Genomic DNA, 24,777 nt, shown 5'->3' with positions numbered 1-24,777 from the left:
AGACTCTTGTTGTGAAAAAACCAATGTCCGGCTTGGTGTATGCTGTGTCGGTGGACACAATTTTAAAAGGAATTCTATTCAGAACCCTTGTATACTGTGCAGTATAAACAAATCTGATGTTATGCAGCACCATTCATTGAAAAACAAGTGTAATCTCCCACCACCTTGTAACTGATCCATACATGATATGTTCTGAAAAGAACCAGATCCACCTACCTCCATGGATGTTGGTGGAAACTTCTGCCCCCGAGTTCTGGAGAGGAAGAATGTTGGAGTGCGCCAATTGTGCATGGGTGGCAAGGCCCGGCTTGGTCCTTGGCCTGAACCAGCTTCAGCGAACCGTTTGTAGGGGTGCTGCCGCCGAAATTGAATTTTGCTAATCGGCCGGGCTTTTATGAGGTCGACCGTTTTCGCCTCGTCGTCCAATTCCCTGACCCGTTTTGATAGGTCATCACCAAACAGTAGATTTGGCGGTTGCACATTGCTTGATTTGCACAGCCGCAAACTTGGGGTTCAGAGTCGAACGAATAGCAGTCTTTCTGAGACAGTTTATTTTTAAAATGTGCATTGCACATTAGGGCCAGAGCATCCTGCTGCACCTCAGACAGGGCCCCCCCCATCGAGCGACCTAGCGAAAGCTGCAATTCCTGAACCGTGCAGCTTTAGTATCTTCTGGAGCCTCACTTCCTGGGCTCTGATACCTACACCCATGTGACCCCAGATAGCGTGGTTCACAGTTGGCACTTTAATCGAAGCACAATTAGCTGGTGTCTCGTATTTTTTGGAAGTTTCTTCCATTGTGAGGTCTTGCAGCTGGTGTGAGGCCATGTAGTTTATAGTCATGGCCAGGTCATCATCCTGCGGTTCCCCAGTTCCGGTCGGTATAGCAAATTTAGATGCCATCATTGGCACCCCTAGTTTGCGGCCTTCTTGCCTTGGGGTATGCTCACTGGCTACACCTCCAACCTCGGGGTCAGAACAAAACTGCCCAGGTATGCTCTCCTCCGAGAGGGAGATATTATGCAGCCCTTCAACAGGTGCCGCTGCCACGGGCCCCCAAGGCGACCCGCGGATATAAAGCACCTCTTGCTGGAGCATATCGTGATGGAGCATCCTCTCCATCAGGAGCTCCTTCCTAGTCAGCCCTTCAACATCCTCTCCATCAGGAGCTCCATCCTAGACAGACGTCCGCAGACGCTATCCTTTGTGGGAGGGGAACCCTCCTGGCCCGACTCATCCGAGTCAACGGGCCTTACTGACTTCTTTGTGGCTTTCCGTCCCACCGGAGTAGCCAAGGTACTTACAATCGGCACCGTCGGAAGCCACTGGCCGTGCCGCCAGCGACTCTGAAGGTGAGATGGATGGCCGCCCGCTACCCGCACTACCCGCGGTCTTCTATAGCTCTCTCCCGGCGGCCCACCTCGACCTTCCCTTAGTCATTTTCTCCATGGTCCGACTTGCTCCTGCAACAAGACTTACCGACCGCAGAAAACGACCTCAACTAAGTTTTAAAAACTTACCTGAGGGTTTTAAAAACTTATCGCAGGTGGAGCTACACGCCTGCGCCATGCATCTGATGTAATGACGCGCATGCGGACTGGCGGACTGGCAGGGCTTCTTCACGGAATCATTCACGTGACTCCAAAGTAAAATTTAGTTTATGTATTCTCACATGTATTGAAGAACAGTGAAAAGCTTTTTTTCACATGCTATCCAGTCAACGGAAAGACGGCACATAGTTACAGTTACAGGATAAAGGCGAGAGGAGAAGAGGGAGTGTCGTAGGTGAGAACAGTCCGTGATTATGCTGGTGGCCTTGCCGACGTAGCATGAAGTGCAGATGGAGTCAATGGACAAGTGGTTAGTTTGGGTGATAATCTCAGCTGCATCCACAAATCTCTGCGATTTGTTGTGGTCTTGGATGGAGCTGTGCGCTCTAGTTCTTGATTTCCCCACTCTGCGATAAAGACTCTATTCAGGCACCCAATCTATTCCCATTTGATTTTATACACCACTATAAGATCAACATTTAGCCGCCTACTCCGTAAGAAACAAGATTCACGCCTGCCCATCTTTAATGTATCGTTCAGGTCCTTACGCAAATAGGATATACCAAAGTTATTCTTGATTCCTAAGTTTCATCAGAACTACAAATGTTATCTATCAAATTATGTATTGAATGCTTTGTTAACATTTCTTCAAGATATTAGACAATCATTCTCAAAGAGACCAATCCATCAGTCAGCTCGAAGTTACTTGCTGCGAATTATTGAACAATTCTAGAGAAGCAGCAGAGTGTGGTCAGGAGAATATTACAAGAGAAAAATAGGTCACTTGAAGAAGAAAAGTATTTTGTCAGTTTACTTGTATAATTTAATTTTCTAATATTACACAGTCGTAACTCGTGTACAATATTGTGGCCTAACACTTTGATGTCAGTTATAAAAACATTCACTAGTGTAATCACCCCATTAATTTCAGTAGGAACTGGACTAAGTGGGACCTGTTGGGTCCCAGTCACACGGGATGCCTGGTCCGCCCCAACACAACCCATTCCCCAACGCAATATTCCACCACTCATCTGTTCCCCCAATGCAACCCGTTCCCCCAAAACAATGTTCCACCACTCTGGGGAGGGGGTGTGGGGGATGGGGTGTGTGGGGGAGGGGGAGTGTGGGAGGGGTATGTGTGGGGGAGGGGGTGTGTGGGGGAGGGGGAGTGTGGGAGGGGTGTGTGGGGGAGGGGGTGTGTGGGGGAGGGTGTGTGTAGGGGTGTGTGGAAGGGAGGTGTGTGGAAGGGGGGTGGGGAGGGGTGTGTGGGGGAGGGGTTTGTGGGGGAGGGGTTTGTGGGGGAGGAGCTGGTGTGGGGGAGAGGGGGATGTGGGGGAGGGGGAACTTTCATAACGTTTGTACTATTTCACCGATCGGAACAAAACTTATTTGACTTGCAGCAGAGGAGAATGGTGAGTAAGGTGGCGAAAAAACATAGCGCTATATAGGATCGTTTTTGAGCAAATTTAATTACAACACAGACACGAAGTGGTCAAGATGAGAGTATTAGTAATATATAGATAGATATCATGCAAGTAGTCAAATAAGCCAATAATACGTCAGGCAATTGTTCATTTATCCTTTGTAATATCATTGATATCATAGTATTATAATGCCCCAGTCATCAATTACACGACTGCATGTTGCTAATATGCATCATTAGATTAAAAAAAACAAATAATTAATGTCAGCTTGGACTTCCAGGTACATTTTACAAGTGTCGACATGATAGTGCTACCATGTATTTTAACTGCGATTTCTCTGCATATTTGATTCCCCCACTATAAGACTGTACATTCACCCTATCTATTCCCATATAATTTTATTACATCTCTACAAGATAAACCTTCAGCCTCCTTTCATCCGAGAAATAAATTCCAAGACTGGACTTTTGCATATATTTCAGGTCTTTATACTGCCTACATTCAATGTACTGGCCTTGAATAACAACAGTAAAATGAAACAAACTAAGTTCAAAATATCTATGGGTATGAGAAAGATTGAAAGCCTAGTGTAAATAAATTATAGGCAGTGGATTGCTCAAAAATGGCCAATTAATTCAGGTAACTAATTGTTGCAAGATATTAAATCTAACAGCAAATGCTCAATCAAAATTGCATGTAAAAATCCAATATTTCATTTGATGTCTACTACATGAAACTTTGTGCAATAGCATGATGACAGTTTTGTGCATTACACAGTGAAAACAATTTCTTGACAAAATATTTAATGATTCTTGTTTAATCAAAATACATTGTTAACATCTCTCGTCAGTTTAATTTTCACCTGCACTTTACCTGCTTTATGAAACAAAAGGTGTCCAATTTCCTTAAATTATCCATTGATGTCTCAACTTCATTTCATTCTCAGAATCAAGCACAACAGCTGCCACTGCATCGACTACGTCCGCCACTAGCAGCGAAACAACAGGTACGAGGATAATGCAGCACCAGGATTCACTGATCAGACTATAAAAAGATACATTACTTACCAACACAAGTGACAAAGTGGAATTTCATAAAGAATTTGATATAGATCCTTGCTAAACAAATAACTAATTCATTTATTATTTGTGATATTGAGGATGCTCCTTTGTTTTGGACAATAGCAGCAGATTCAATGAACCAGTTGCCTACTTACATGAGTGCATGTTGCTAATATGCATCATCAGATTTACAAAATCAAATAATTAAAGTCAGCTTGGAATCCCAGGGATATTTTACACAATTTACAAGTGTAGCCATGAGAGTGCCGCCATGTATATTAACTGATATTTCTCTGTATATGTGAAGCTTCGACAACTTTTGCAATCGCAGCAGCAAGCAGGTCCACAGAACAAAGTACAACAATGACGCCTTGTACAACTGAATCAACATCAACAGGTACCATAAATTACAACTAGTACTTTAAATGGGTCAAGGGAAAATTAGAAAAAAATGATAAAAACTTTTGTCAACCTTCCTTAGACCCAGAGAGTATCCTATCCTATCTATTCCTATATGATTTCATACACCTCTATAAGATCAACCTTCAGCCTCATTTTATCTAAGAAAAAAATCCAAACCTACCCATTTTTTACGAATATTTCAGTTCTTGATAGTGGCTACATCCTCAAGCTTATTGCAGTTTTGTCCAAGATACTAAGCATGAATAACAACACTAAAGCGAAACCAGCCAAATTCAAAATATCTATGGAAATTAGAAAGAGTGAATGATGAGTGCAAAGAAATTATAGGCGGTGGAATGCTCAGAGTTGGCCAATTAATTCAGGTAACTAATGAATGCGAATTCTAAAGCTAACAGCAAATACTCAATTAAAATTGTATGCACAAATTCAAAATTTTCAGTTGATGACAGCTGCATGATATGTTGTGTAATAGCACAGTGACAAGTCCATGCATAACACAGAGAAAATAATTCTATATCAAAGTTTTTTGTGATTCTTAAGTTTTGTCAGAACTCCAAATGTTATCCACCCAATTATTCATTGGTTGCTTTCATCCCATTTAACATTTCATCTCATCAGTTCGACTTTTGCTGCTGCATTTTACATGATTTGTGAAACAAAAAGAGTCCAATTTCCTTTCAATATTCATTGATGTCACATCTGCATTTCATTCTCAGAACCAAGCATAACAACTGCCACTGCACCGACTACGTCCGCCACCAGCAGCAAAACAACAGGTACTAGGATAATGCAGCACCAGCATTCACTGATCAAACTTTAAAATGATTCATTACGTACCAACACAAGTGACAAACAATCGATGATATTTGATCTTTACATCAACCAATGTCCCTAAAAAATGCAAACCATCGATCAGTTTGCAGTTATTTGCTGAATATTATTAAATGATTCTATAGAAACAGCGCAGAGTGGTGGTGAGAATATTCCAAGTGGTAAATCAATTGCAAAAAAAGAAAAGCTTGCTGTAAGTTTGCTTTCTTATGCCTGTTTGATGCATAATGTAAAGTTGACGGTAAGAACCGGGCAGTTTTTGCGAGGCATTGATTACATTTTCAAAAAGCCTCTTCCATCACTAGATATCAGGATCCCAGGTTAGGTTGTTGTATCTTCAACCTCATTTTATCCAAGAAATAAAGTCCAAGACTGCTCAACTTTCACATATATTTCCGGTGTTCATACGGGCTACATCCTCAAAATGATTGTAGTTTTGTCCAATGTTCTTGCCTTGAATAACAAGTCTAATGAAACTGTCCAAGTTCAAAATATCTGTGGGAATTAGAAAGAATGACTGTCTTGTGCAATAATATTATGTGCAGTGGATTGCTCAGAAATTGTAAATTAATTCAGGTAACTAATGGATGCTGAATTCTAAATATAACAGCAAATGCTCAATCAAAACTGCATGCACAAATTCAGTATTTTCAGTTGTTGACTACACATGAAACCATGCAATAACATGGTGATCATTATATCAACCAATGTTCTTGAAATGGCCAAACCATTGATCAGTTCACAGTTGTATGTTGTGTATTATTGAACAATTCTAACAATTGAAACAGCACAGTGCAGTCAGGGGAATATTTCAAGAAGAATAGGCACATGAAAAATAAAAATGTTGTCAATTTCTTTTTGATGTCTACATCAACAAGGACAGGTACCATAAATTACAAGTCATACACAAAATGGGGCAAAGGAAAATTAGCAATTATGATAGAACTTGTGTCAACCTTCCTTCGACTCAGAGCGTATCCTATCCATTCCTATGTAATTTATACACCTCTATAAGTTCAACATTCAGCCTCCTTTCATCCAAGAAGTATAGTCCAGCCCGACTCGTTGTTTGTGAATATTTCAGTTCTTGATTGGAGCTACATCATCAAATATTTCAGTTTTGTCCATGATTCTGGCCATAAATAACAACAGTAAAATGAAACTAGCCAAATTCAAAATATCTATGGAAATTCGAAAGAGTTAATGATTAGTGCAAATAAATTATAGGTGGTGGAATTCTCAGAGTTGGCCAATTCAGGTATCCACTGGATGAAAATTCTACAGTTAACAAGATATACTCAATCAAAAATACTGGCACAAATTCAATATTCTCAGTTGATGACAACCATATGAGACATTATGCAAAGCACAGTGACAATTCCATGCATAAAACAGAGAAAACAATTACATACCAAAATTTCATCAGAACTCCAAATATTATCCACCCAATTATTCGTTGAATGCTTTGTTAACATTTCTTCTCATCAGTTCAACTTTCACTACTGCACTTGACATATTTGTGAAACAAAAAGAGTCCAAATCCCTTTCAATATCCATTAATGTCACATCTTCATTTCATTCTCAGAACCAAGCACAACAACTGCCACAGCATCGACTACGTCCGCCACAAGCAGCGAAACAACAGGTACTAGGATGATACAGCAGCAGCATTCTCTGATCAGATTTTATTTTTATTTTTTTTGCACATAACATTTATTGACAAGACAAAATACACATAAATACAAAATATACAAGTCATCTAGCATCTATCAGCATCACATCAAATCATCTTAGCGTTCTATCGTAGAAGCATCCTATTCATAGGCACCAGAGCAAGCTCATCAAATCGTATCCTTAATTAATCTTGGCAGTTGTAGTAATACCGGTGTCCTAATAATATTGAAAGCATCAGTCCTCAACTGGATTTTAGCTGTTATACTTTCCATCAAATATACACTTTTCAGTCTTTCCCTCCACTGTTGAACATTTGGTGGCTTTTCATTTCTCCATAACACTGCGATCATCTTCTTTAATAATAATAATAATATCTTTTATTGTCATTGCACATATGTGCAACGAGATTTGGTATGCAGTTTCCATCCGATGTCATAACTTAAACAACTAATAAAATTTAGATTTAGGTACCCCGAGAAACATGATTTATAAAAAGAACAGTAAAACAGTGAAACAGTCAAAACAGTCTAAAGTGCAAATGTGTCCATCCGAGGGAGACAGTTCATGGGGGTGGGGGGCACTCAGCAGGGCCGGTTCAGAGCAGCTATAGCTTTGGGGATGAAGCTGTTCCTGAGTCTGGACTCTTTGCAATCAACTGCAACACCCCAAGTAAGTATTTTTGATTTTTGGTATCTATCATTACTGGGGTATCACCTAGTATGAAACATGCCGGCTCCAGAGGTAAATCCATCCCCAAATTAACTTAATCTCCACCTGAATGTCTCTACAATAATGGTACAATTTGGGGCAATCCCAAAAAATATGGGTATGATCAACAATCTTCCCGCATTGTCTCCAGCATAAATCTGAGGTGTTGCTGTATCTTGCTAACATAAGAGGAGTCCTAAATACTCTCATTCTAGTTTTCCATTCAAACTCCCTCCAGGTGGGGCTGTTTGTTAACTTGTGACCCAAAAGACATGTATTTTCCCATGTTTCATTAGTAATAATAATATTCATTTCCAATTCCCATTTCTGTTTCACTTCTATAGTGCTTCCTTTTACATAATCTTGATGTCCTTTATATAAATGGGATATCAGATTCTTTTTTAACGCTCCCTCCATAGTCAACAGGAAAATATTTTACAAATTAGAAGTAATTTACATATCTGCTCCCAATCTAGATGTGTCTGCAAGTAATGCCGTATTTGGAGAAATCTGAAAAAGTCCGTCCCTGACAGTCCAAATTTTTTCTGAAGATGCTCATATGATTTCTAAACTCCCCCACAAAAAAGTTGATCCACAGTAGTGAGCCCTTTGTCTGCCCAATTTCTAAAACCCTTGTCAATTTTGCTGGGTAAAAAATTATGAATAGCAGCTATCTTCAGTGTTCTAGATATAGAATTGAAGACATTTAGTTGCTTTCTCATAACCAGCCAAGTTTTCATTGTGAATTTAATCCATTCATTATCTATTTTTAATTTCTTCCAGTTTGCTTGACTAAGAAATGGGAGCCCAGCCAGGGCAATACTGGGATATAAATTTTGCTCTATTCTCACCCATCCCGTTTCCTTGTCATTTGTTATCCATGCTATCAGGGTTCTCAACTGCGCTGTCCAGTAATAGTATTTAATGTTGGGCATATTTAGGCCCCCTTTTTGTTTTGGTAGTAACAGTGTCTTAAGTCTAACTCTGGGTTTCTTATTTTGCGACACAAATCTTAATAACTCTTTGTCCAACGCTTTAAATGCCACTCCAGGGACCCCCACTGGCAGAGATTGTAATAGAAATAGCAGTCGGGGCAAAATATTAATTCGAACAACTTCAATTCTCCCAATTAGAGATAGAGGGAGAATCTCCCATCTCAGCATGTCAGCCTTTAACCCCTTTAGTAGCTTTCCATAGTTAGCTTCATACAGTGTTGAAATGGAGGGGGTGATGACAATAGCTAGGTATCTGAAGCCTGCCTAGACCAATGAAACCTGACCTGATCATTTAGTTGCAAAGGCCATAGACCTGACAGCATCATTGCTTCCGATTTTGAATCATATATTTTATAACCCGATATTACTCCATATTCCTTTAAAACTTGCATTAGGCGAGGCACTGAGGAAATAGGATTGCTCACATACAGCATAACATCATCTGCAAATAATGAAATTTTATGTTCCACCCCCCTATCATCTTTAATACCTTCGATATAATCCTCCTGCCTGATGGTTTCAGTGAGCGGCTCTAAACATAAATCAAAGAGCAGGGGACTCAAACTGTCCCCCTGTCTAACTCCCCGCTTCAGTTAAAAAAACTCAGAGCAACTGCCATTCACCCTCACTCATGACTTTGGATTTAAATATAGTGTTTTCATCCAATTTATAAATTTTGTATGGAACCCCATATTATCTAGTATATGTTCAAGACAGACCCAGTCTACTCTATCAAAAGCCTTTTTTTGCATCTAAACTAAGTAACATTGAAGTCTGATGCTTCCTTTTTGCGCATGCTATAATGTTAATGACATGCCTAATATTATTAGCTCCCTGTCAACCCGGAATGAACCCTGTTTGATCAGGATGTATCAATTGTGTTATAATTTTTTGGATTCTCTTAGTTAATATAGCACTAAGTATCTTTTGGTCATTGCATAATCTGGACTGGACTGACATCTTCAACCTGTCACTTGCCCAAGCAGTTGTCCCCACGTGCCTTAAAACCACCTCCATCATGCCGGTGCCAAAACACTCCACTGCGGCAAGCCTCAACGACTTCCGCCCAGTTGCACTTACTCCCATCATCACCAAGTGCTTCGAGAGGCTGGTCCTGGCACACCTCAAAGGCTGCCTACCCCCCACATTGGATCCCTATCAGTTTGCCTCCCGCAAGAACAGGAGTACGGAGGATGCCATCTCAACGGCATTCACTCCGCCCTCTCCCACCTCGACAACAGAGACACTTACGTAAGAATGCTGTTCATCGATTACAGCTCAGCATTCAACACCATTATACCCTCTAAAATGATCAGCAAACTCGGTAACCTGGGCATCGATCCCTCCCTCTGCAATTGTATACTGGACTTTCTAACCAACAGACCCCAGTCTGTTAGGTTAGACAAGCACACCTATTCAACCCTCACCCTGAACACCGGCGTTCCACAGGGCTGTGTGCTGAGCCCCCTCCTCTACTCCCTCTTCACCTACGACTGCACACCTGTTCATGGTACTAACACCATCATCAAGTATGCAGATGATACAATGGTGATTGGCCTCATCAGCAACAACGATGAGTCGGCCTATAGGGAGGAGGTCCAGCTCCTAGCAGACAACAACCTGGCTCTTAACTCCAAGAAGACCAAGGAGCTCATTGTAAACTTCAGGAAGTCTAGGGGCGGCACGCACACCCCCATCCACATCAACGGGACGGAGGTGGAACGTGTTTCCAGCTTCAGGTTCCTGGGGGTCAACATCTCCGATGACCTCTCTTGGACCCACAATACCTCAACTCTGGTCAAGAAGGCTCACCAGCGTCTCTTCTTCCTGAGGAGACGGAAGAAGGTCCATCTGTCTCCTGAGATTCTGGTGAACTTCTACCGCTGCACCATCGAGAGCATCCTTACCAACTGTATCACAGTATGGTATGGCAACTGCTCTGTCTCCGACCGGAAAGCACTGCAGAGGGTGGTGAAAGTTGCCCAACGCATCACCGGTTCCTCGCTCCCCTCCATTGAGTCTGTCCAAAGCAAGCGTTGTCTGCGAAGGGTGCTCAGCATCGCCAAGGACTGCTCTCACCCCAACCATGGACTGTTTACCCTCCTACCATCCGGGAGGCGCTACAGGTCTCTCCGTTGCCGGACCAGCAGGTCCAGGAACAGCTTCTTCCCTGCGGCTGTCACACTACTCAACAATGTACCTCGTTGACTGCCAATCACCCCCCCCCCCCCCCGGACACTCCTCCCACACGAAAAACACTATGACTGTATGCATGTAAATAGATTTATTTATTGAAATCATATTCTATGTCGCTCTTCCAGGGAGATGCTAACTGCATTTCGTTGTCTCTGTACTGTACACTGACAATGACAATTAAAGTTGAATCTGAATTTGAATCTGAATCATAAGAGACTTATCGGTCTATAGCCTTCGCATCTAGTGGGATCTTTCCCTTCCTTATGAATAACAGAAATTATAGCCTCAGCCCATGATCTAGGTGGGTTACCTTCAGACAATGCATAATTGTAGACTCTGGCCAAAACCGGAGAGAGCTCATTCTTATAACACTTATAAAACTCTCCCGGATCCCATCCATCCCCGAGGACTTGTTATTCTTTAATTGTTTGATTACTTCTTTTATTTCCTGCTCTTCCGTTTGTATTGTCATATTTATCACTTCTTCTTGGGAAAGGGAGGGCATTTTTAATCCAGAAAAGAAAGTTCTAATCTTTTCCTCCTTATCTATGATTTCAGGAGAGTCGTATAGTTGTTCAAAAAAGGATACAAACACTTCTGCGATTTCTCATGGTTGTGAAACTAAATTTCTAGTAATCGGGTGTGAAACTTTGGAAACCACTCGATTAGCTTGCTCCTTACGCAACTGAACTAGCCCTGTTTCCCTTCTCATAGTATTTTTAGTTTAAAAATCGGAGGGCTCCTTCCGCTTTGTATGTTAAAAGCTCTTCTAACATGTCTTTTTTGTTTTAGTTCGTTTAAAAGATTCTTATTTTTATTATTATTGTTGTGTTCTACTTCTAAAACCTTTATTTTAGTTTCCAGGTCAGATTGCTTCTTCAAACTGTTCTTTCTTACTCTAATCGATATTTCGATCATTTTACTCCTTATTACTGCTTTCGCGCCATCCCAAAGAGTGGATGGTGTTACTTCACTGTTATCATTGTTATCAAAGTACTCTACAATACAGTTCCTAATTACCTGAGTCACTACAGTATCAGTCAGTAAAGAAATGTTTGCTCTCCAGTATTTAAAGCACTTTTCTGTTCGTAACTCCAGGATGAGAATTATGGGCACCTGGTCACTGATTGTTATTGAGCCTATTTTACAATCTACCACTTTATGTATATATTGTTTGGGGACACAAAACATATCTATACATGAGTAGCTCCTGTGCACGTTCGACAAGAAATCATCGTGCCTCCCCCTTAGGTTTTTATGTCTCCATGGGTCTACTAATCCTAACTCCCCTAGCATGTTATTTAGTATTTTGGATTTTTTTGTTTGGTTGTACTCATCTGGTAATCTATCCAGCCTCCCATCGACAACAGCATTAAAGTCTCCACCAAGTATTATCATACCTTTGGCATTTTCGGCAATTATATTTGCAATGTCTCTAAAGAAAGAGTAATCATCTTCCGTTGGTGCATAAATATTTATTATCGATACTTCCTTCCCACTTATTGTACCATTACGTATCTCCCCAGTGTGTCTTGGAGTACATTCTCTACTGAAAAATATTACATTTCTATTGAAAAGGATGGCCACCCCTCTCTTTTTCCCCAGAGGAGGCGCTAAATACCTCACCCACCCACTCTCTTCTTATGTTCAGTTTCTACCAAATGAGTTTCCTGTATCAATGCGACTTCACATCCTAGGTTTTTGAGTTGGCTCAAAATTTTTCTCCCCTTTATGGGATGATTTAAACCGTGAACATTATAACTTACTATCTTTAAACTAGTCATTATCCATCGTTGTGTATTCCACGAGTTGCTTTCTGTACCATTTTTGTTTCTTGGTCTGGTTGGCCTGTGAATGTCCACTATACTCCCAATACGATTTACTAGGCTGCGATGCTGCAATATTACTCCTGACATTAAAGGACATTTGCAAAACGAACAAATCATTAAACAATAAAACTTTACACATAGGACAAGAAATATATATTTTTTAAAAGGTTACTTCCTACCTAACCAACCCATCTGGACACCCTGAACAAACTGGTGTACCAGCTCCACGTAAAAAGGCGAAGAGATGTGACTAGGCCTCTTCTGGGTAACCCACTTGTGTGTGGTTGCAACTAAAGTAAGCTTGCTCTAAATCCCTCTTTGGGACTTCTAAATTACAATTATAAACAAAAATAAATGGCAGGTATAGCCCCCCGCCCGAGAGAGTCCCCCTCAGTCCCTCTCTTAGATAGTGCATTTAAATCAAGTAAAAAAATAGAATAGTGTGGTGGCTCCCAAGGGTCGCGCCATCATACTGTTGAACCCCTCGGCCCGGGAGTGGTTCAGTCCGGAGGCGGTCCTTAACCAGAGGGTTTAAAGGAAGGGGTTTGGGTGCCATCTTTCTCTTGTTTGGTCTTCCCTACAACCGGGAGGAACATAATTAAAGTTGCCTCTTTTGAGACCCACGCACCACATTGGTGACCCCGACGCTCCATTGCCATCATGATGGAGAGAAGAAAAAGCCCTACCTCCTCACAGGCCGGCCCGGCCCTGTCTCTGGATGCGGTCTCGGTGAAACTGCCCAACTTCTGGACCACCCGGCCACTCATCTGGTTCCAGCAGGCGAAGGCCCAGTTCAACCTGCGGGGCATCACGGTCGATGTCACCCGCTTCTATTACCTGGTGGGGGCCCTCGACCAGGACACGGTTGAAGAGGTCACGGACTTCCTCGCAGCCCCCCCGGGCACTGATAAATATCTCGGCCTTAAGGAGCTCCTGCTCCAGATTTATGGACTAAGCAGGATGGAGCGTGTTGCTAGGATCCTGCATATGGAGGGCCTAGGCGACCGACGGCCATCTAGCCTCCTAAAGGAGATGGTGGCCCTACTACATGGGCAGACGACTTTTGTGCTGGACATGGGGGGCCGGCCAGAGGCCGTGTCGATTGACCGGTTGAAGCCGGCACACCTGGACATTGACCAGCCGGTGCTGGTTGCCCAACCTCGGCCACGAGGGCGCCCCCCTTCACAGCTCCCTCCGCCTGTCACTCCACCTGTCCTCCCGCCAGTCCCTCGACCATTCCCTCGACCTGTCCCTCCACCTATGCCTCCGCCAGCCCCTCAATCTGCTGACTTCCGCACGCGGGCCGGCCGGGTCGTGCGCCCGCCGGTGCGTTTCATGCCTCGGGTTCTGGGGGCGTCCTGTGATGGCTCCCAAGGGTCGCGCCATCATACTGTTGAACCCCTCGGCCCGGGAGTGGTTCAGTCCAGAGGCGGTCCTTAACCAGAGGGTTTAAAGGCAGGGGTTTGGGTGCCATCTTTCTCTTGTTTGGTCTTCCCTACAACCGGGAGGAACATAATTAAAGGTTCCTCTCAAAACACTGGACTTCGTGCTTCCTTTTGAGACCCACGCACCACAATAGAAAACCAGCCATTATATGTACTATTAAACATGGCATACCTAGCCTTCTTCAAAACAACACCGCAAAAAATATATACATATTATTTACATATTATTTATATTTACATATAATATTGTATTTACATATACATATTATTTATCCGCTTCGTTGTCTCAATAGTCTCTTGCTGTCATTTTACCATAGGACCCACATTTCTGTAATTGTTTCAAACCTGTCGATAGTCCTTCTCTTGTGATGCCCAAGATGGTGCGAAGATTATCCTCTGACAAAGTTGCCATTCCTCTCTGCCCGCTGGCTTTATTAGTGACCCCTGACCATTGGTCCCGCAGCAACTCTCTATTCAACTCATCCCTGGACTCCGTTCTGATGTGGATCCCCATCTTCTCCAGTGTGGGTGCTGCCTCAATCAGCGTCTTGAAGGCTTTAACTGGAATCTAGGAAGATCTTGAGCTGCGCCGGGAATGGAGACTTGGCTCTGATATTTTTCTCCCGCAGTTGCTTATTCACCTATCATACCTCCTTGCGCTTTCTCTGGACTTCTGGCGAGCAATCTAGATCAAAATAAACTCTGTCCCCCTCATATGTTATCTTTCGTTGCTTCCAAGCCTGTTGCAACACAGCATATTTCGTGTAATAGTCCAAAAATCTGACTATTATGGATCTTGGTGGGCTTGCTCTGCTCTCGGTCTGTCTGCGAGGGACCTGTGTGCTCTCTGAATATGGACAGTTAAATCTTCTGGGAGTTCTAGGGAATTCCTCAACAGTTAAAACTGGAGCATGTCCTTTTTTTCCTTTCCCTCTGTAACTAGTATATCCGCAAATTCATGCGCCTCGCTCGATTTTCCTGGTCCAAGCATTTCTCCGCTAGCTTAGCTCTCTGTGTAGAAGGTACTCAATTGTCCTCTCGTGTCGCATTCCCCTATCTTCTGATAAACTTGCTCTGTCCTCCATTTCCTTCAATTTCCCTTCCAGTTTTTCCATTCGAGCCGTTAAATCCTTCATTTTATCCTCCACTCTCGCTACTCTCTGTTTGGTATCTTCTGAAGCTTCTTTATATTCTTTTCTCAACTCTCTCAACTCAGAGAGAATTAGTGGGCCTTCCTTGTCAGACTCACCGTCGTCTTGTGGGGAGTCAGTCGGTCTCTGTCCTTCATATTTTCCTTCTCCTCCGCGTTCGGACGCCTTATGTCGGCCAGCCGCCAACACACCGATATCCGCGTATGCCACGATATTTATTTTATTTAAGACTGGTTTGAAGAGGGCCTCCCGGAGAGCTAGTCGACTACACAGCCCTCACTGTCATGGCGTCACCGGAAGTCTGATCAGATTTTAAAATGATTAATTAATTACCAACACGAGTGCCAAACAATAGATGATGCTTGATCTTAATATCAACCAAATATTCATCCAAGAATCAAGAGTCAAGAGTGTTTATTGTCATATGTCCCAGATAGGAAAATAACATTCTTGCTTGCTGCAGCACAACAGAATATGTAAACATAGTACATTATGGGAGAAAAAAGTTCAGTATGTATAAATACACATGCACACCTACTCAATAAATAAACAAATATAATGCAATAATAATAATAATAGTCTGTTGTAGTTCAGAGCTTATTTGTTGTTATGTTTAATAGCCTGATGGCTGTAGGGAAGAAGCTGTTCCTGAACCTGGACATTACAGTTTTCAGGCACCTGTACCTTCTTCCCGATGGCAATGATGATATGAGTGTGTGGCCAGGATGGTGTGGGTCTTTAATAATGTTGGCTGCCTTTTTGAGGCAGCGACTTCGATCGACCCCTTCAATGGTGGAGAGGTCAGAGCCAGTGATGGACTGGGCGATGATCACAGCCATCGAGCAGTTCACAGTTATATGTTAAGTATCATTCAACAATTCTATAGCAACAGCACCATGTGGTCAGGAAAATATTACAAGAGCAGAATAGGTCACGTGAAAAAGAAAAGTATGTGTTAATTTGCTTTCATATGTCTGTATAATACATCAAGTAAAGCCAAAAGTAACATCAGAGCAGTCTTCTCTGTGAGGCACTCAATGATCAAATTTTCAAACACTTCTCCCATCAATAAACATGGGCTAAAAAGCCGGGTCCCAGATTAGACTGTTGTAATTGATGATAGAAATAGTCATAACAGGGGTATAATTTTGTTGCCTAACACGTTGATGTCAGTTAGAAAAGCAATTGCTATTGTAATCACTTCAATAGGTTAAGTAGGAACATCGCGCAAATAGCTAATAATGTCAGGCAATTAATCATTAATCATTTGTAATATCATGGATGCTTCTTGTTTGTAAAATAGCAGCAGATCCAAATCAAATATTTAAATTCAGCTTGGACTTTCAGGAACATTTTACACAATTGACAATTGTAGCCATGAGTATGCTGCCATGTATTTTAACTGACATGATAATATAGTCCAAAGTCAGCATGGAATCACGAGTGGCTCCAGATGACTGTAAAATTGCAAATATTACTCCGCTGTTAAAAAATGGTGCGAAGCAGAATAGTGGAAACTGTGGCTGGTCAGCCTGACTTCAGTGGTTCATAAGATTTTAGAGTCCATTATAAAAGATGAGGTTTCTGAGTACTTAGAAGCACACAATAAAATAGGCCATAGTCAGCATGGTTTAGTGAAACGGAAATCTTGCCTGACGAACTCATTGGAATTATTTGCCGAAGTAAATGGCAGGATAGGCAATGGAGAGTCAATGGATATTATTTACCTAGATTTTCAAAATGCCTTTGATAAGGTGCCGCACATGAGACTGCTAAAGAAGATGAGATCCCTTGGAATTATAATGAACATAGTAGCATTGATAGAAGGCTGGCGGAATTGCAGAGGGCAAAGACTGGCAATAAAGGGGGCTTTTTCTGGTTGGCCGCCAGTGACTAGCGGTGTTCCTCAAGGGCCAGTGCTGTCACCGCTACTCTTCACGATGTATATCTATAATTTGGATGAGGGGATTGATGGCTATGTGGCCACGTTTATGGATGATGCAAAGATAGGTGAAGGGGCAGTTAGTGTAGAGATAGCAGAAACTCTGCAGAAGGACTTGAACAAGTTTGGAGAGTGGGTAAAGAAGTGGCAGATGGAATACAGTGTAGAAAAATGTGCAGTCATGTACTTTGGTAATAGGAATGAGGCACGGACAATTTTTTAAATGGCGAGTGGATTCAAAAATCGGAGGTGTAAAGGGGAGAGCTGTTGCAGGATTCCCAAAAGGTTAATTTGTAAGGAAGACAAATGCAATGTTAACATTTATTTTGAGAGGACCAGAATATTAAACCAGGAATATAATGTTGAGGCTTTATAAGGCACTGGCCAGACTGCATTTGGGGTATTATGAGCAGTTTTGGGCCCATTATCTGAGGAGGATATGCTGGTCTTGGAGAGTGTCCAGAGGAGGTTTACGAGAATGATCTCGGCTATGGCTGGATTAACATATTATGTCCCTTTGACGAAACCGGCCCTGTACTCACTAGAGTTTAGAAGGATGAGGGGGTAACTCACCAAAATGTATTTATTACTTTACAAGAATTATGTTGCCTTTAAAATCAATGTGGGCAAAGAACAAATACAAATATTTAAAATATATGGATCGATCTCAAAGTTCGAATAAAAGCATATTGTTCAAGACTTATTAATCATTTCTTCACCAAATGTAATTATCTCTTCTGTATTTTAAATGCTTTGTTGTAGAATAAAGTGTTGTATTACTTTCAAAGAATTATGTTGCCTTTAACATCAATGATACTTTTTTCTTCTTTTTCCATTTTAGAGCCAACCACAACTACTACCTCACGTGCAACCACTCTCGCCACAAGCAGCAAAACAACAGGTATAATCATGTATGAGCTGTATCCATTGTTCATCTTCCCAGACTAATATTTGCCTCCAACCTTATATTTTCCAAGCCCCGCATGGCCCATTTTTACCTTCTAATCTCTCCTGCCCTCTACGAACACTCTACTCCGCCTAGTCCTCACCCTTAACAACTTCTCCAACTCCTCCCACTTGCTCCAAGTCCAAGGCGTAGCTATGGGCACCCGCATGGGCCACAGCTATGCCTGCATCTTTGAAGGATACATTGAACAATCCCTGTTCCAGGCGTACACTAGCCCTATCCCCGAACTCTACCTCCATTACATTGACGACTGCATCGGTGCTACTTCCTGCACCCATGCAGAACTCATGGACTTTATTAACTTCACCACCAATTTCTATCCTGCACTCAAAATCAATTGGACCATCTCCGACACCTCCCTCCCCTTCCTTGATATCACCGTCTCAATCACAGGAGATAGACTATCAACTGACGTCTATTTCAAACCCCCTGATGCCCACAACCTTCTAGACTACACTTTTTCCAACCCTGCTGCCAGCAAAGACCCTCTCCGCTACTCCCAATTCCTCTGTCTACACTGCATCTGTGCCCAAGATGAGATGTTCTATACCAGGGCTTCCGAGTTGTTCTAATTCTTTAGAGAACGGGGGTTCCCCTCTCCCATCATAGATGAGGCTCTCATTCATATCTCCTCGGTACCCCGCAGCTCCACCCATGCTCCCCCTACCAATAGTCGCAAGAAAGACAGACTCTCCCTCGTCCATACCTTTCACCCATCGGCAATCGCATACAACACATAATCCTCCGACTTTTTCGCCACCTCCAATGGGATCCCACCAGTAGCCACATCTTCCCATCTCCACCCCTTTCCGCCTTCCATAGAGACCATTCCCTCTGCAAATCACTGATTAACTCATCCTTTCCCATCCAAACCACCCCCTCCCCAGGTACCTTCCTCTGCAACCGCAGAAAGTGCAACACCTGTCCCTATACCTCCTCCCTTGATCCTGTCCAGGGATCCTGTCAGTCCTTCCAGGTTAGGCAGAGGTTCATTTTCACCTCCTACAATCTCATCTACTGTATCCATTGTTCAAGATGTGGACACTTAATACATCGGCGAGACCAAACGTGGACTGGTCGATCGTTTTGTTGACCACCCTCGCTCAGCCCACCTGAACCTACCTGATCTCCCGGTTGGCCAAACACTTTAATGCCCCTTCCCATTCCCACACTGACCTTTATGGTAAAGTGTTTTATTACTTTAAAATAATTATGTTGCGTATAACATCAATGTATCTTTTCTCTTATTTTTCCATCTTAGAGCCAACCACAACTACTACTGCACTTACAACCACTCCCACCACAAGCAGCAAAACAACAGGTATAATTATGCATCAACTGTATCCCTTGTACATCTTCCAAGACAAATATTTAAGAAAATATTGAAGAAGGGTCACGATCCAAAACGTCACCTATTCCCTTTCTCCAGAGATGCTGTCTGACCCACTGACTTACTCCAGTTTTCTGAGTCCATCTGTGGTTTAAACCAGCATCTGCAGTTCCTTCCTACACTAATGTTTACTATATATGTAATTACCAAACTATGGGCGATGTTTGATCATGGTACCTACAATTTTTCAAAAATATGCCAAAACACTTCATCAAAGCACTTGAACTCATGCTGACCATCAATCACCCATTTCACACTAATTCTATGTTATCACGCTTTCTCATCCATATTTTGCAAAGCAAGAGCTAGACAATAGACAAAGATTCATCATTGTTTTTGCCAAATTACTCCAAAGTGGCCAAACTGTAGTAAACCGCACAATGTAAAATATTGAGCAATTCCATAGATGTGGCTAAATGGGAGATTTTTAAGGAAAGAAATACATCTCCTAAAAGAAGATAATTACAATGCACATTTGCTTTTACTTGCAATGTGGTCAAATACAACAACAGCTGAGCTACCACTGTGAACCACTCAATTATCATATTTACCCAGCTCCTCTCCAATCAGAAATCAAGTTTAAACATTATGAACCACACATCAGACTGTGATTCAGATTCAAATTCAGATTCAACTTTACTTGTCATTGTCCGTGTACAGTACAGAGACAACGAAATGCATTTACCATCTCCCTGGAAGAGCGACATAGCATATGATTTGAATAAATATTTACATTAGCATATATACAGACATAGAGTTTTTCCTGTGGGAGGAGTGTCCGGGGGGGGGGGGGGGGGGTGATTGGCAGTCATCGAGGTACGTTGTTGAGTAGAGTGACAGCCGCCGGGAAGAAGCTGTTCCTGGACCTGCTGGTCCGGCAACGGAGAGACCTGTAGCGCCTCCCGGATGGCAGGCGGGTAAACAGTCCATGGTTGGGGTGAGAGCAGTCCTTGGCGATGCTGAGTGCCCTCCGCAGACAACGCTTGCTTTGGACAGACTCAATGGAGGGGAGCGAGGAACCGGTGATGCGTTGGGCAATTTTCACCACCCTCTGCAATGCCTTCCGGTCGGAGACAGAGCAGTTGCCATACCATACTGTGATACAGTTGGTAAGGATGCTCTCGATGGTGCAGCGGTAGAAGTTCACCAGGATCTGAGGAGACAGATGGACCTTCTTCAGTCTCCTCAGGAAGAAGAGACGCTGGTGAGCCTTCTTGATCAGAGTTGAGGTATTGTGGGTCCAAGAGAGGTCATCGGAGATGTTAACACCCAGGAACCTGAAGCTAGAAACACGTTCCACCTCCGTCCCGTTAATGTGGATTAGTGGTACAAATGGAGCCATTTCTAGGCAATAATTTTCATGCCAAACACATTCGTTGCACATGGAAATCCAATCAATATTGTAATCCCCTCACCAACTCTTGGAACCTTTGTCAATAGACAATAGGCAATAGACAATAGACAATAGGTGCAGGAGTAGGCCATTCAGCCCTTCTAGCCAGCACCGCCATTCAATGTGATCATAGCTGAACATCCCTAATCAGTACCCAGTTCCTGCCTTCTCACCATATCCCCTGACTCCACTATCTTTAAGAGTCCTATCAAGCTCTCTCTTGAAAATATTCACAGAACCGGCCTCCATCGGCCTCTGAGGCAGAGAATTCTAAGCTGTCTGTCAATTGGAAATCAGCCACAGCTCCATGGCTACGTTACCAGTCAGCTGATTACAAGATGATAATATTTCCCTTCTTAAAGAAAACAAATAACTGTAGTTAGCTTAGAATGTTGGGACATTTTATATCACTAATGAGAGTAGACATCCTAGAACAGACCAGTATTTTAACACATTTCTTTGTGCATATGAAGCTTTGGTCAGTTTGTCTTCTTAGGCCACTGAGTCACAGAAACCTCGACAGGTACCTTGTATTACAAATATTTTTAAAACTTTGTCTTGTGAACATGCATTCCTACGCTGTTATTCAAAGTTCTAGTTTTGACGATCATCACCAAATTGAAACCATTTAACATTGTATGATCCGTCAAATGTTAAAGGTTCTGATTCAATTAATTTACATGCAATTTAATATTCAGCAATGTATAAATAATGTCACTACTTAATAAATGCATCACTTTACAAAACTACATTTGGTTTAAACCAACATCTCTAGTTTCTGCCAACACTAATATTTACTAGGGTACACAAAATTGCTGGGGAAACTCAGCGGGTGCAGCAGCATCTATGGAGCGAAGGAAATAGGCGACGTTTCGGGCCGAAAACCTTCTTATGAGTCTGAAGAAGGGTTTCGGCCCGAAACGTCGCCTATTTCCTTCGCTCCATAGATGCTGCTGCACCCGCTGAGTTTCCCCAGCAATTTTGTGTACCTTCGATATTCCAGCATCTGCAGTTCCCTTTTGAACACTAATATTTACTATGTACTCAAGTACCAAACCTTGGGCGATGTTAGATTGTGGTACATACAACTTTTCGAGAACATGCCAAAACAATTGATCAAAGTACAATCTCATGCTGACCATCAAACACCCATTTCACACTAGTTCTATGTTATCACGCTTTCTCATCCACATATTTGCACGGCAAGAGACAAGCAATAGACAAAGATTGATCATTGTTTTTGCCAACCTACTCCAAAATAGCAAAATCATAGATCACTTCACACTTAATCAGTATAAAAAATGGGGCAATTCTATAGATGTAGATAAATGTTGTCAGGATATTTTTAAGAACAAAATTCAGTCTTCTAAATGAAGAAAATGATAATGTACATTTGCTTTGTTACGTGGCATATAGTCAAAGACAACAACAGAGGAGGCATCACTGTAAACCACTCAATTATCATATTTTCTCAGCTCCTCTCCAATTATGAAGAACAATTTAAACAGTACGAACCACACATTAGACTGTAGTAATAGGTGGTATAATATGGAGCCATTTCTCGGCAATAATTTTAATGCCAAACACATTTGACGCAGATGGAAATCCGATCAATATTGAAATCCCCTCACCAACTTTTGGAACCTTTGCCAATTGGAAATTAGCAACTGCTCCATGGCTACATTACCAGGTAGCTGTTTACAAGATACTAATATTTGCTTTCAAAAGGTAAACATGTAACTGTAATCTGCTTAGAATTTTAGTGATATTTTAAATAACTTATGAGTAGACATCCATGTAGAACCCTGAATTTTAACTCATATTTTTTTGTGCCATGAAGCTTTGGTCACTTTGACTTCCTATGCAACTGAGTCAACAAAAATCTTGAGAGGTTCCTTGTGTTGCTAATATTTATTCCAAAAGTGGGCTAAGGACAATTAAAAATTGTTCAAAAAAATTGTCTTATTAACGTGTATAAAGTCCTAGTTTTGACTTCATACCCAAATTATAACCATTTAATGTTGTAAAGTCCATGAAATCTCAACCAGCTAAAAGTTCTGATTCAAGTAATTTCCATGCAATTTAATACTCAGCAATGTGTAAAGAATGTCACTACGTAATAAATTCATCACATTACAATTACATCACAAATGTAGATTGAAACCTGCAGGCAGAGTTGCAAAGAAATCACTACCAGAAAAACAAATTATTTGCTGGAATAACAGGCGACCTTTCCTGCATAAGACCAAGAACTAATTACAATCCATTGCACTTACCTGACAATCAAGAGCATACGTTTAGTTCCAATAAAATAGCATTTTGATCAAATTTTATTGAGCATTCCTTCACCAACTTTTATTTTCTCTTCAGTAGTTGAAATATTTTGACGTAGAATAGTATTTTATTACTTTCAAAGAATTATGTTGCCTTTAACATCAAAGTGCCTTTGCTCTTCTTTTTTTCCATTTTAGAGCCAACCACAACTACTACTGCACCTACAACCACTTCCACCACAAGCAGCACAACACCAGGTATTATTATGCAACAACAGTATGCTTCATTCATAGACTCATATTTAAGAAACTACTGAAGAACGGTCTCGATCCCAAACGTCACCTAGCCATTTTTCCCGGAGATACTGTCCACCCCACTGGATTACTCCAGCTTTTTGTGTCTACATTTGGTTTAAACCAGCATCTGCAGTTCCTTTCTACATTGATATTTACTATGCACACAAGTACCAAATTATGGGCGATGTTTGCTTATGATACCTACATTTTTTCTAAAACATGCGAAAACAAATGATTAAAGCACAATCTCGTGCCGACCATCAATCACCCATTTCACACTAATTCGATATTATCACGCTTTCTCATCCACATGTTGCAAAGCAAGAGACAAGCAATAGGCAAAGATTGATCATTGTTTTTACCCAAATACTCCCAAATGGCCAAACCATAGATCACCAAACTTAATAATTGTAAAGAAAAATGGTGCAATTCTACAGATGTAGTCAGGAGATTTTTAGGATAAAAATTCATTCTTCTAAATGAAAAAAATGATAATGTGCATTTGCTTTGTTACATGGCATATAGTCAAAGACAACAACAGCTGAGGCATCACTGTAAACCACTCAAGTATCATATTTTCCCAGCTCCTGTCCAATCAGGAAGCATAATTTAAACTCTATGATCCACAGATTGGAATGGAGTGATTGGTGGTATATATGAAGCCATTTCTAAGCAATAATTTTCATGCCAAACACAGTTGACAAAGCTAGAAATCCAGTCAATATTGAAATTCCCTCACCAAATCTTGGAATCTTTGTCAATTGGAAATTAGCAAAAGCTCCATGGCTACATTACCAGGTAGATGATTACAAGATGCTAATAAATGTTTTCAAAAGGAGAACTAATAACTGTAGTCTGCTTAGAATTTTTGGGGGTAAAAGTCTGATCTTGACCGCTTTTGGCTCGCTGTGCTGTGATTTCCGAGAGAATGCCACCACCTACGGCCGTTAATTTTGGCCACCTCGCTCAGAGCTCCCCTCCGCCTTCTGGGACCAGAGGATTTTTCCCATCGATGAAAAATCAGAGAAATATTAATGTTTTTTTTTTATTGCCATTCTCTCTGCTGCCCCTACTGGTGGGAGGGGGGAGGGGCTATAAAAACCGGAAGAGGTGTGCCTCACTCAGTCTCTGCAAGATGGAGGAAGCCAGAGGGTCACTTCTCTCTGAGCTTTGAATAACACTGAACACATGTCTACTCAACTGTGAGTCCCCTTAATGTGGTTTGAAA

The 24,777-nt window shown here is 41.8% G+C and overlaps 1 protein-coding gene and 1 long non-coding RNA gene across 2 annotated transcripts in view; both read left to right on the top strand.

Annotated features, from left to right (window-relative positions):
• The window catches only part of LOC116979505 (serine-rich adhesin for platelets-like), a 1,930,096-nt gene that overhangs the window by 597,076 nt on the left and 1,308,243 nt on the right, over nucleotides 1–24,777 (top strand). The window lies entirely within an intron of this gene.
• Nucleotides 3,903–6,892, top strand: LOC116980029. Its single transcript, XR_004413824.1, has 3 exons — nucleotides 3,903–3,980; nucleotides 5,175–5,234; nucleotides 6,875–6,892. It is a non-coding gene; the product is annotated as an uncharacterized LOC116980029 (long non-coding RNA).

The sequence above is a fragment of the Amblyraja radiata genome, chromosome 13, assembly GCF_010909765.2.
Source record: "Amblyraja radiata isolate CabotCenter1 chromosome 13, sAmbRad1.1.pri, whole genome shotgun sequence".
Taxonomy (NCBI): domain Eukaryota; kingdom Metazoa; phylum Chordata; class Chondrichthyes; order Rajiformes; family Rajidae; genus Amblyraja; species Amblyraja radiata.
Note: the sequence above shows the minus strand (reverse complement) of the source record. Positions and strands in the feature narration are given on the sequence as shown.